A 13,868-nucleotide genomic window follows, 5' to 3' on the forward strand; every position below is an offset into this window, starting at 1 on the left:
CCCAACCCTATCCTTCCTTATCTGTGCCAAACGCCGAGATGCTGAGTGAGCTGGCACTGCAAGGCTGGGAGTCTGGGCCAGTCTCAGAGGGCTGCCTGGCAGTGTGCCAGCTCCCCGACCCTGCCAAAGCCAGGTGGGGATGGGGTGGCAGCCAGAGAAAGCCAGAGGCAGGAGGAGAGAGGGCCTCCACCATCTCTCCCCAGGCAGTGGAGGGGCGGCAGCAGCAGCAAGACTAATGCTTACCCAGCAACTACTGGATGCGGGGCCTTGGGCCACAGATCTCTACCCGGCACCCTCACAGCAATTCTATGAGGCAGTGTTAATGCTATGCCCATTTTGCGGAAGAGGAAACAGAGGTCCTCACGCACCCTGTGAGTGATGGAGCAGGGTATGTACCAGGCATCGCTGGCCCAGCACTGCTCTCTGAATCACACTGCCATCACAGCCTCACGCAACTCCACACACCGGTACTCCTCAGCCCTCTGCTGCTCCCACTGTCCCTCCCAGGCTGAGCCCCCTCAGGGTCTCACCCGGAACCTGCACGGGCTCTGTGTTGCCCTGGATCCCCAACTCTGCACCCTCCACTCACTCCAGGGCCTCCGCACACTGCTCCTCTGCCTGGTGAGCCCATTCCCAGCCCTCCTCCTCATCCTTCAGAGCCTTCCCAGGGGAAAGGGACTCGGGCTTCAGCCCAGGGTAGGGGCACTCTCCCAGCTCCCTGAATGTCCTCGAAAACCACATCACCGTTTGTAGAGACGTAGCCTTGCGTTACTGGCTGAGGGGCTGGTTCCACTCTGCTCCCACGGGGGGCTGAGTGCCCGCTGAGGCTAGGGGCTCTGTGGGTCTTGTTCCCTGCCCCACTCGCAGCACCCGGTGCAGTGCCCAACAGTCAACCCCCAGCAACGTCATATCCTCTGCAGGCCAGGCAGGGCTTCAGCGGGACCAGGACCAAGGCAACGAACCCCACGGAGCAATTCCGCCAGGCACCCTAATAAACAAGGTAAGGAGGGAGGGAAGGGCTGGGCAGATGAAAGAATGAGAGCCTGCAGCCAGTGTGAGCCAGGGTGGTCCCAGGCCAGCTGAGTGAGCGACCTGTTGGTGACAGGAGACAGGGTGGGGAAAGATTCCCAGCAGAAGGAACAGGAAGGTCAAAGAACAGGCGGAAGGCACATGCCCAGAGTTAGAGAACAGCAAATGGGCTAGGGAGAAACAGGCAGAGCCACAGAAGTGAGGTGGGAGTGACTGAGGACCACAGTGAGAGCTTAGGGTTTTAAGAACAGTGAACACCTAACTCTGCCCAGGGTCCCACCCAGGGACACCCTCCCCAGTCAGAAACTCATCCGACTCCCTCGCTTGGACTCCAGGCCACCCACAAACACCCCACTCCCATAGGCCCACAGGAATCTTCCCTGCCAGATCACACCCTTCCAAGGAAACCAAGCAGACAATCTGATCCTGTCCAGGGAGTGGCCCAGCCCTGCCCAGTCCCCTGCTTCCAGGAGAGACCTAATGGCTGGCTGTGTACAAGGTGGCAACCAGGGGCAGGAGCCCTGGAATCACCCAGGCCCAGCTTCAATTCTCACTCTGCCTTCAGCAGAAGCTTCTGAGCCTCACTTTTCCCGTCTGTAAAGTAGGTTCACCCTGAGCACTCACTTCACAAGAGTGCAGCAGGGGTGAAATAAGACCGCGCACAGAGGGCGTGGAGCAAGGTGTGAGCCCTCATTAAACATTAACCCACGTTATGATGATTTCAGAGGCGTCGGCCAGAGGAGGGCTCTGGGCCAGAACTCCAGAGTTGGAATCCCAGCGCACAACTTATGCATCGGGTGACCTTGGGCAAATCACGTTACCTCTTAATACCAGGTTAAGACCCTCTAAGACTGTAGTGAGGACTGAATAAGCCCATACAAATAAAACGTTAAAAAGAGGGTCTAGCCCATAGTAAGTGCTTCATTAGTGTTTCCTATTACTATTTGCGGGAGGGTTCCCACTTCTCCAGCCACCAGGAAGCATCTCTGACCACGCCCCTGGATTCCCCCCCACCCCGCCCCCGGTCCCCTGCAATATGCCCCTCCTTGGGCTTTAATTTCTGAGTCTGGAAAACACCTGCCCTGCTGTCAGATTCTGACCTTTGCACCTTCTAGGCACGCCCCAACTTTGATGCCCTAAAAGATGCCCCCGAACCTAAAACTCATTCATCTGCTCCGCTGGGGGCAGCTTTAAACCTCCAACCTGGCGCCCCCGTGGCTGTGACCTCTGACCCTCGTAGGCGCAGCCTCCCCTCAAATTATAAACTTTGACCCTACCTTTTTTGAGACTTGCCCAGATCCCCTCGAACGCGAACCCAATTCGAATTTCAAACTTTGCACTCCCCTTCGCCACGCCCCCTTCACTAGTTTGACCTCCGAGCTCCACTACCCTTCCCTCCAGTCAGCGTTAACCCCCGACCCCTCGGAAGCGACCCAGCCCTCCACCAGTGAACTTTGACCCCGACGGCCCCGCCCCCTCCTCGCGGAAATGCCGTCCCGCCGCCAGCACCCGGCCCACTGCAAGCCCTTGGCTGGACCCCTTATCCTACCGGCTCGGCGCCGCAGTCGCTTGCGGCGTAGATGCTCGGCCTGGAACTCTGCGCCCTCGCACCTCCTTCAGCTCTTTTGCGCCGCCGCCATCGCGGTTACTGCTGCCGCCATGTTGAATCCCCAACGAATATCCGGGGCTTTCCCCCCCACACTTCACCGCCCACCAGTCCCCATAGCAACGAAGCTGACCAGGCAGTGGGCAGGACCAGAGTCGGGGCGGAGCCGGGCGCCTCTCCAAGCCCGCTCCAGCCTCCAATTGGTGCAGAGCGTCCAATCGATGACATTCGGGCAGAAAATGCCAAGCTGGGATTGGAAATTTTGGAAAAGGTGCGGGAAGGCTGGCTCCCGGCCCACTGAGGTCCTTAAAGGGGAAATGACCGTTTTCGTGTGATACCGATTTCTCAACTTCCCCCTAAAAGGAGTTAGGGGCTGGGAGAGAGTAATGGGTTAATAATGGCCAGAAACAGTTCTTAGGCAGTTACGAGGAGCCAGGCACCTGGATAAATGCTTTATTTGTATTTTTCTCGCTGCATACACAACCCTGTGGTGTAATATCATTAATACCCGTTTTACAGATAAAGAAACTGAGGTTCAGAGGGTGAAATAGCTGGCTTGGCATCATAGAAAGAAGGTAATGAGTTTTTAACGCTGGTCTATCTGAGCCTAGGAACCTAACACTGTTTAATCTTTAATTTTTAAATAAGTTTTAAAAAAGTAACTAGTCAAAATATTGGAAACAAACATCAGACGTCCTATTTTTAGAATTCTTTTATTTTATTTTTATTTATTATTATTATTTTTGAGACGTTGTTTCTCTCTTGTTGCCCAGGCTGGAGTGCAATGTCATCCTCTTGGCTCACTGCAACCTCCGCCTCCCGGGGTTCAAGAGATTCTCCTGCCTCAGCCTTCCAAGTAGCTGGAATTACAGGCATCCACCACCATGCCCGGCTAATTTTTTTGCATTTTTAGTAGAGACGAGGATTTCGCCACGTGGGCCAGGCTGGTCTTGAACTCCCGACTGAAGTTGATCCACCCACCTCGGCCTCCTAGAGTGCTGGGATTATAGGCATGAGCCACCGCGCCTGGCATTTTTCTTTTCTTTTCTTTTCTTTTCTTTTATTTATTTATTTATTTATTTTGAGACAGATTTTCGCTCTTGTTACCCAGGCTGGAGTGCAATGGCGCGATCTCGGCTCACCGCAACCTCCGCCTCCTGGGTTCAGGCAATTCTCCTGCCTCAACCTCCTGAGTAGCTGGGATTACAGGCACGCGCCACCATGCCCGGCTAATTTTTTGTATTTTTAGTAGAGACGGGGTTTCACCATGTTGACCAGGACGGTCTCGATCTCTTGACCTCGTGATCCACCCGCCTCGGCCTCCCAAAGTGCTGGGATTACAGGCATGAGCCACCGTGCCGGACCAGACATCTTTTTTCTCCACGATCTTACTTACTGGACGCCAGCCTTCTTGCTGTTCCTGAACACTCTCAGGTGTGCACCCACCTCACGGTCTTTGCATTGGCTGTTCCTCTGTCTGGAACTTAATCTTCCCCTAGGTATCCTTATAGTTCCCTTCCTCCCCTCCCCTCTTTTTTTAAATTTTTTTTTTTTTTTTTTTTTTTTTTTTTTGAGACAGAGTCTTACTTTGTTTCCCAGGCTGGAGTGCAGTGGCACCATCTCAGCTCACTGCAACCTTTACCTTGCGGATTCCTGTAAACCTCCTGAGTAGCTGGGATTACAGGCATGCACCACCACGCCCAGCTGACTTTTGTATTTTCAGTAGAGACTGGTTTCGCCATGTTGGCCAGGCTGGTCTCGAACTCCTGACCTCAGATGATTCGACCACCTCGACTTCCCAAAGTTCTGGGGTTACAGGCCTGAGCCACCGCACCTGTCTCTTCCTCCCTTTTCTGGGGCTTAACACAGATGTCACTTTCTCAGTGAAATAATTCCGTTGCTCACCCAGAGGAAAGCAGCAAACATCTCTCTCACATATTACCCAACTCTGTCTGCGTTTTACTTACCGCTCATTGCTAATTGTAGTTACTGCTCGTTGGTTTTCTCCTCTGCTGGAATGTCAGCCCATGACAACATGGATTTCTGTCTTTGTTCACTGCTGTATTCCCAGCGCCCTGGCATGTAGATGCTCAGTAAACATTGATTGTAAATATCACCAGAAGGGATGTTTGAAATGAATGGTAAATGAATGGTGGAAGGGATGTTTGAATGAATGGTAATTCCATCCCTTCAGAGATACTTTTAAATGTCTGGTGCTTCTCCTCTGCCCCAGAACAGCTATATAGCAGGCATTTAATTAATTTCTACTAATGTCGGTGGCAATAATGAACGAATGATTGAATGATGAGTTAATTTTTCTTTGTGTTTACCTACCTTTTTTCTTTTTATTTGTTCGTTGTTTCTTTTGTATTTTTTTGAAAGGAGGGGGTCTTACTCTGTCGCCTCGGCTGGGTTGCAGTCTGCAACTCCTGGGCTCAAGTGATCCTTCCACCTCAGCCTCTCAAGTAGCTGGGACTATAGGCATATGCCACCACAACAGCTAATTTTTTTTTTTTTTTTTTTTGAGATGAATCTTACTTTGTCACCCAGGCTGGAGTGCAGTGGCTCGATCTTGGCTCACTGCAGTCTCCACTTCCGGGATTCAAGCAACTCCTGGGTGACTGCCACCATGACTGGCTAATTTTTGTATTTTTAGTAGAGACGGAGCTTCCCCGTGTTGGCCAGGATGGTCTCGAACTCCTGGCTTCAAGTGATCTGCCTGCCTTGGCCTCCCAAAGTGTTGGGATTAAAGGCATGAGCCACTGCACCCGGCCTGGCTAATTTTCTTAATTTTTAGTAGAGACGGTTCTCACTGTGTTGCCCAGGCTGGTCTTGAACTCCTGGTCTCAAACAATCCTCTCACCTTGGGCTCCCAAAGTGCTGGGACTGCAGGCATGAGCCACCATGCCTGGCCCCTTTTTTCTTTTAACAGAATTGGAAACATATATTTGTAAAGAATGTTGCGTCTTTTTTTTTTTTTGAGACAGAGTTTCGCTCTTGTTGCCCAGGCCGGAGTGCAATGGCGCGATCTCAGCTCACCTCAACCTCCACTTCCTGGGTACAAGGGATTCTCCTGCCTCAGCCTCCCAAGTAGCTGGGATTACAGGCATGCACCACCATGCCCAGCTAATTTTGTATTTTTAGTAGAGACAGGGTTTCTCCATGTTAGTCAGGCTGGTCTCGAACTCCCAACCTCAGGTGATCCGCCTGCCTCATCTCCCAAAGTGCTGGGATTACAGGCGTGAGCCACCTCGCCTGGCCTAGAATGTTGTCTTTTAAAACACCAGACTGTAAATATCACTGGTGTCATTCCATGTCATTAAATATTCTTCAAGATTAGTTTTAATGGCTGCATAAGATGCCATCCTATCGTGAACTTGAATTTGTCTAATCACTGTCTTGCTGAACATCAATGCTGTAGTACTTTGCTATTATAAATAATGCCCCTCCCTGTTGCGCAAAATTCAAGCAGCTAAATATCTGTGCCCATCTCTAATTATTTCCTTGTGCCCATCTCTAATTATTGTTCCTGCTACAAATGAAACTTCTGGGTCAAGGAGAAGGTATATCTTTAAGATTTAAGAATAGTAACAGTGGCCAGGTGCAGTGGCTCATGCCTGGAATCCCAGCACTTTGGGAGGCCCAGGCAGGCGGATCACGAGAGGTCAGGAGTTCAAGACCAGCCTGGCCAACATAGTGAAACCCCATCTCTACTAAAAATACAAAAATTAGCCAGGTGTGGTTGCGCATACCTGTAATCCCAACTACTCTGGAGGCTGAGGCAGATAATTGCTTGAACCTGGGAGGAGGAAGTTGCAGTGAGCCGAGATCGAGCCATGGCACTCTAGCCTGGGAGACAGAGTGAGACTTCATCTCCAAGAAGAATAGTAACAGTTCCTATATTTCAAGCATTTCCGTGCATCAGGAAGCATGGTGCTAAGCCATGTAATTTTAACAACTAAAGTTATGAATATTCATCCCTTTTCGCAGAGGGGGAAACTGAGGCTTAGAGAAGTAACTTCACCTGCTCAAAGTCAAGGACCAATGGGGCAAACCCAGCTTTGACTCCCGGGCACTGCTCTCACTGACTGCCCTCTGCTGCCTCCTCACGGCCTGGGACACACATTGCCAAATTGTGCTATAGGGATCCAACTCCCACTCCCACCAGCCTTCAGAGAGAATGTGCCCTTTAAAAAGAATCCTTGTCAGCATTAAGCACTCTTTTGAAATGCTTGTGTCTTGCAGAATCTTCATTAAAAAAAAAAAATACCAAGACCGAGAGCTGAGATGACAATACCTTAATCAGGTCATAGTAACGGGAGGAGGGGCAGGTGCAGCCTTGCCTCTTTAACGCCCTGCACAAACTTCAGAGCCTTAGGCTCTAGAACCCATTTTTGGAGAAGCCCCATTGTAACTTAGTTGGGGATTGCAGTCAGAAGTCAGACCCCTGGAACAGATCTGCCCCAAGGGCTTACTCAGTGTGAGGAATCAGACCCTGCTACTTCAGGACCCTGGGAGAAGAAAATCAGACTTCAAAGAGCCTCCTTCCTACAGAAGGCTTCCTGGTGGGGTGTTGAGGAGGTGACCCTTGAAGGATGGACAAAGGCGAGGAGGGTGAAGAGGATTTGGCTTCATAAAAATGATACATTTCAGTACATCAAGGAAAAAGAGAAGTTGCAACATATGGATGGCAAGCAAAGCTTTCTGTTCTTCATATGTGAAGAGCATCTGCAGATCAATAAGAGAAAAAGGTGAACATACAATAGGAAAAAAAAATAGGCAAAGGACCTTAAAAAAATAACACAGTGAACAGAAAAAATTGAATTGGTTAACAAGCAATTAATGAAATAAATATTGCTCTAATTTGAGTGAAGTAAGTTTATTAGTATGAGGCAAACATAAAAAATGAAATAAATATTAAACTGAAATTTGCTATTGTTCTCTCAGAAAAATGTTTGTAAATATTATGTAATTAGTGCTGATGAGAGTACAGACTCTCAGCACTCTTATATCCCACTGTGGACTGAATCTGGGCAGCTTTTTGGTGATATCTATCAAGAGACTTAACATTACTATCTACCCCTTAATACAGCAATTCCATTTCTAGGAACTGATATATATATATATGTATATATATATATTTTTTTTTTTTTCTTTTTTTGAGACAGAGTCTTGCTCTGTCACCCAGGATGGAGTGCAATGGTGCAATCTAGGCTCATTGCAACCTTCACCTCCAGGTTCAAGCAATTCTCCTGCCTCGGCCTGCCGAGTAGCTAGGATTACAGGCCATTGCAACCTCCACCTCCCAGGTTCAAGCAGTTCTCCTTCCTCAGCCTCCTGAGTAGCTGGGATTACAGGCGCACACCACCACACCTGGCTAATTTTTGTATTTTTAATAGAGACAGGGTTTCACCATGTTGGCCAGGATGGTCTCCATCTCTTGACCTCACGATCTGCCTGCCAAGGACTCCCAAAGTGCTGGGATTCCAGGCATGAGCCACCGCACCTGGCTGGAACTGATCTTAAAGAAGAAGAAAGACTAGTGTGGCTTTCCTTAGAGAAAAAGAACAAATAGATAAAGGTATATATGTGCAAATATTCATCATTACAAAGTACTATTTTAATGTTTATTACAACTATTGCTTTTTATATATAATATTACTGACATATATAATAATACTGATGTATTTTATATATAATGTACTTGGGCCAGGCGCAGTGGCTCACACCTGTAATCCCAGTACTTTGGGAGGCCGAGGGAGGCAGATCACTTGAGATCAGGAGTTCAAGACCAGCCTGGCCAACATAGTGAAACCCCAGTGAGCCGAGATTGTGCCACTGCACTCTACCCTGGGCAACAAAGCAAGACTGCATCTCCAAAAAACAAACAAACAAAAACTTAGCTGGGCGTGGTGACGCATGCCTGTAATCCCAGCTACTCAGGAGGCTGATGCAGGAGAATCGCTTGAACCCAGGAGGCGGAGGTTGTGGTGAGCCGAGATCGCACCATTGCACTCCAGCCTGGGCAAAAAAAGGGAAACTTCGTCTCAAAAAAAAAAAAAGCAGAATAAAATTTGGTTTTTAGTTAATGTCAATATTGGTTTATCAATTTTAATGAATGGCCATAATAATATAAGATTTTAATAATAGGGGAAACCGTGTGGGGTTTATGGAAACTCTACTATCTTTACAATGTTTCTGTAAATTTAAAACTGTTTCAAAAAATAGTTTATTTCTTAAAATAGAAAAAATGTAGATGATTTCATACCCATGTTAATTTAAGCAGAAAAGCTACAAATTCTCCCATATCATATGATAGTATTTTCATTTAACAAAATTAAAGGTTATGAGGATAAATATTAAAATGTTAAAAGTTAGACGCTATTAGCAATGAAACAGCAGCACTTTCCAGTTCTACATTCTTTTTTTTTCTTTTTGAGGCAGAGTTTTGCTCTTGTTGCCCAGGCTGGAGTGCAATGGTGCAATCTTGGCTAACTGCAACCTCTGCCTCCCGGGTTCAAGCAATTCTTCTGCTTCAGCCTCCAGAGCAGCGGGGATTACAGGCATACACCACCGAGCCTGGCTAATTTATTTTTGTACTTTTAGTAGAGACGGGGTTTCACCATGTTGGCCAGGCTGGTCTCGAACTCGTAACTTCAGGTGATCTGCCCACCTCAGCCTCCCAAAGTGCTGGGATTACAGGAGTGAGCCACTGTGCCTGGCCTACATTCTTTTTGTTTTATTTTATGTATGTATTTATTTATTAGCTAGCTAGCTAGCAAGGACAGGGAGAGTGTCTAACTTTGTTGCCCAGGCTGGTCTTGAACTCCTGGTCTCAAGCGATCCTCCTGCCTTGGTCTCCCGAAGTGCTGGGATTTCAGGTGTGAGCCACTGCACCCGGCCCTCTTTTTTTAAATTAACAGATAAAAGTGTATGTATTTAACATGTATAACACGATGTTTGAAGTACATACACATTTTGGGATGACTAACTCTAGCTAATTAACATATGCATTATCTCACACAACTATCATTTTTGTGATGCTTTATTCTTTTTTGCACTCATTTTAGCAATGAGTGTGTTGCTTTCTCACCTGAAATAAAATTAAAATATTACCATTTTTTAAATTTGCTGAAAAGGTCTGGAGGAAGGAAGGGGCTGGGAGGGGGGACTCCTACCCAAGGAGGGAACCCATGTAACAAAAGCCCCTAGCAGGGGGCGGTCGCTCACGCCTGTGATCCCAGCACTTTGGGAGGCCAAGGCGGGCAGATCACCTGAGATTGGGAGTTCGAGACCAGCCTGACCAACATGGAGAAACCCTGTCTCTACTAAAAATACAAAATTAGCCGAGCGTGGTGGTGCATGCCTGTAATCCCAGCTACTTGGGAGGCTGAGGCAGGAGAATCGCTTGAACCCAGGAGGCGGAGGTTGCGGTGAGCTGAGATCTCACCATTGAACTCCAGCCCGGGCAACAAGAGTGGAACTCCATTTCAAAAAACAACAAAAAACAGAAGCCCCTGCAAAAATCCTCCAAGAGCATCCTGTCTCTTTGGCTGTGTGTGGGGGATCCAGGAGGAACCGAGGCTCCTGCTCAACTTTTTGCCCACTCCACATGCTCTGTCATCTCCCTCCATGCCCTCCTTGCTCAATCTTAGGGTGACCAAATTTAGCCAATAAAAGTGTAAGACGCAGGCCGGGCATGGTGGCTCATGCCTGGAATCCCAGCGCTGTGGGAGGCAGAAGGATCACCTGAGCCCAGGAGTTCTAGAGCAGCCAGGGAAACCTAGCAACACCCCCCAACCCTCTCCATCCACCACCTCTCACTCCCCTTCCAACCTCTGTCTCTACAAAAAAAAATTTTAGAAAATTAGCTGGGTATGGTGGCACTCACCTGTGGTCCCAGCTACTTGGGAGGCTGAGACAGGAGGATTGCTTGAGCCCTGGACGTTGAAGCTGCAGTGAGCTATAATTGCACCACTGCACTCCAGCCTGGGCAGCAGAGCAAGACCCTGTCTCAGAAAATAAAAAATAAAAATAGGCCGGGCATAGTGAGTCACACCTGTAATCCCAGCACTTAGGGAGGCCAAGGTATGTGGATGACCTGAGGTCAGGAGTTTGAGACCAGCCTGACCAACATGGTGAAGCTCCGTTTCTACTAAAAATACAAAAAAAAAATTTAGCTGGGTGTGGTAGCGTGCACCTGTAGTCACAGCGACTCAGGAGGCTGAGGCAGGAGAATCACTTGAACCCAGGAGGTGGAGGTTGTAGTGAGCTGAGATCACACTGCTGCACTCCAGCCTGGCGACAGAGCAAGATTCCATCTTAAAAAAAAAAAAGGCTTTGCTCAGCTTCACCTCTCAGCAGCTTCAGGGGCTCTGGACCTGCAACCTGCAACTTCCTGTGCAGGTCACACGGGGCAGGTGTTGCCATCAGTCCCGCCTGCCAGTCTCCTGCACACCCAGCCATGGGGAGCTCCCAAGGGCTGAGCCTTATCAGTCGCCTAAGTCACTGTCGTTCCTACTGATTGCTGTGCATTCTTCAGTACCAGGCCCTGTGCTAAGCATTTTACCTTTATTTCTCACTCCTTCCTTCTTCTATGCAAACCACGTTTATTGAGCACCTACTATATACCAGTGATCAGGGTAACAGCCGGGGAACAGAACTGGCAAAAAACAACAGCAAAAACAAAACCCTGCGGTCCAGGGAACTCACACTCTGTTGGGGAAGACAAGGAACAAATAATTAAGCATGTATCTATATAGTGGGTCACAAGATCTAAATTTTTTTTTTTTTTTTTTTTAAGATGGAATCTCACTCTGTTGCACAGGCTGGAGTGCAGTGGTGCAATATCAACTCACTGCAACCTCCCGGGTTCAAGCAATTCTCCTGCCTCAGCCTCCTGAGGAGCTGGGACTATAGGCATGTGCCACCACACCCAGTTAATTTTTGTGTTTTTACTAGAGACAAGGTTTCACCATGTTGGCCAGGCTGGTCTTGAACTCCTGACCTCAGGTGACCTGCCTGCCTTAGCCTCCCAAAGTGCTGGGATTACTGGTGTGAGCCACTGTGCCTGGTCCTAAGTGTCTTGAAGGAACATAAAGCAGAGAAAGGGGATGGGAGGTGTGTGGGAGGGTAAAACTATTTTATTATTATTAATTTTTAAAGAATTTTATTATTATTATTATTATTATTTTATTTTTTTAGACAGGCTCTGTCATCCAGGCTGGAGTGCAATGGGGTGACCTTGGTTCACTGCAACCTTGACTTCCTGGACTCCAGCTATTTTCCCACCTCAGCCTCCTGAGTAGCTGGATCATAGGTGTACACCACCATGCCCAGCTAATTGTATTTTTGCTAGAGACAGTGGGGTTTTGCCATGTTGGTCAGGCTGGTCTCAAACTCCTGAGTTCAAGTGATCCTTTCACCCTGGCTTCCCAAAGTGCTGAGGTTACAGGTGTGAGCCACCGCGCCTGGCCTTAAGTTTTAATTTTTGTTGGTTCCATAGTAAGAGTATGTATTTATGGGGGTACATTAGATGTTTTGACACAGGCATGCAACATGAAATAATCGCCTCATGGAGAATGGGGTATCCATCCTCTCAAGCTTTTATCCTTTGAGTTACAAACCAATTACACTCTTTTAGTTATTTAGAATGTACAATTATTATTGAGTATAGTCACTTTATTGTGCGATCAAATAGTAGGTCTTACTCATTCTAATTTTTTTAACCCATTAACAAAACCAAGGCTGGGTGCAGTGGCTCACGCCTGTAATCCCAGCACTTTGGGAGGCTGAGGCAGGTGGATCACTTGAGGTCAGGAGTTCGAGACCAGCCCAGCACCAACATGGCGGAACCCTGTCTCTGCTAAAAATACAAAAATGAGTCAGATGTGGTGGCAGATGCCTATAATCCCAGATACTCAGGAGGCTGAGGCAGGAGAATCGCTTGAACCCGGGAGGCGGAGGTTGCAGCGAGCCAATATCTTGCTATTGCACTCAAGCCTGAGAGACAAAGCAAGACTCCTCTCAAAAAAACAACAAACCCACAACATAAAATGCCCACCCCCGCGGCCCCCACCACCCTTCCCAACCTCTGGTCACCTCCCACCCTCCGTGTCCGTGAGATCAACTGTTTTGATTTTTAGCTTTCACAAACGAGCAAGAACATTCGAGGTTTGTCTTCCTGTGCCTGGCTTATTTCCCTGAAACTGATGACCTCCAGTTGGGTGGAGCTGTTTTAAACAAGAGGGTCAGAGAGGATGTCACTGAGGGCGGCACCTGGGGGAGGGAGAAGGGGAGCCATGCAGATCCCTGGGGGAACAGTGTCTCCGGCAGAGGGAACGCCCAGTGCAAAAGTGGGTGGGGAACCCAATGCAGAGGCCAGTGTGGGCGCAGCAGAGTGGGTGAGGGGGTGAGTGGAGGGGGTGAGGACAGAGGGGTGATGGAGGCAGATCATCTGGGGCCTCGTGGGCCTGAGACAGAGCCACGGAGAGCTTCGAGCAGAGGCGGGTGTGATCTGATGCAGGATCACTTGAGGTCAGGAGTTCGAGACCAGCCTGGCCAACATGGTAAAACCCTGTCTCTGCTTTGGTTGTGTGTGGGGAACGGACCCCAGGGAGCAGGAGGGAGCAGGGAGTCCAAGGAGTCTGCAGGAAATGAGTGCAGACAGGACCAGGGTGGGGGGTTTTGGGGTGGCAGAAGTATAGAGAGTCTAGATTGAGCCGGCCACTGTGGCTCACGCCTTTAATCCCAGCACTTTGAGAGACCAAGGCAGGTGGATCACCTGAGGTCAGAAGTTCAAGACCACTCTAGCCAACATGGTGAAACCCTGTTTCTACTAAAAATACAAAAATTAGCCGGGTGTGGTGGTGTGCGCCTGTAATCCCAGCTACTTGGGAGGCTGTGGCAGGAGAATCACTTGAATCCAGAGGTTGCAGTGAGCTGAGATCACACCACCATACTCCAACCTGGGCAACAGGGTCAAAACTCCTTCTCAAAAAAAAAAAAAAAAAAAGAGTCTAGATCAATTTCGAAGGCAAACAGGATTTCTAGATACTTAGATGTGGAGCATGAGCAAAAGAGGAGTCAAGATCCATCCAAAGGCTTATAATCTCATTTAATCCCAAGGCAGCCTCACAGAGTATTACCATTCTTGGATTACAGATGAAGAAACAGAGGTTCAGAGAGGGTTGCTGACTTGCCCATGGTCACACAGGAAGTGGCGCAGCTGGAA

General features: G+C 48.6%; 1 protein-coding gene across 2 annotated transcripts in view; it reads right to left on the reverse strand.

The window, feature by feature from the left end:
• Positions 1-2,712, reverse strand: part of PAK4 (p21 (RAC1) activated kinase 4) — a 50,953-nt gene extending 48,241 nt beyond the window's left edge. Inside the window, exon 1 of one of the 2 annotated variants that reach the window (XM_012435850.2) lies at positions 2,579-2,712. The gene's annotated coding sequence lies outside the window, so the exon portion shown is untranslated. Of the gene's footprint in view, positions 1-2,306; positions 2,403-2,578 lie in introns of those variants that run through there. The other variant, XM_012435858.2, reaches the window with a different exon arrangement.
• Between the last annotated feature and the right edge of the window lie 11,156 nt (positions 2,713-13,868).

The sequence above is a fragment of the Aotus nancymaae genome, unplaced genomic scaffold (genome assembly GCF_030222135.1).
Source record: "Aotus nancymaae isolate 86718 unplaced genomic scaffold, 86718_ANA_hifiasm-v0.15.2.pri h1tg000028l, whole genome shotgun sequence".
NCBI lineage: Eukaryota > Metazoa > Chordata > Mammalia > Primates > Aotidae > Aotus > Aotus nancymaae.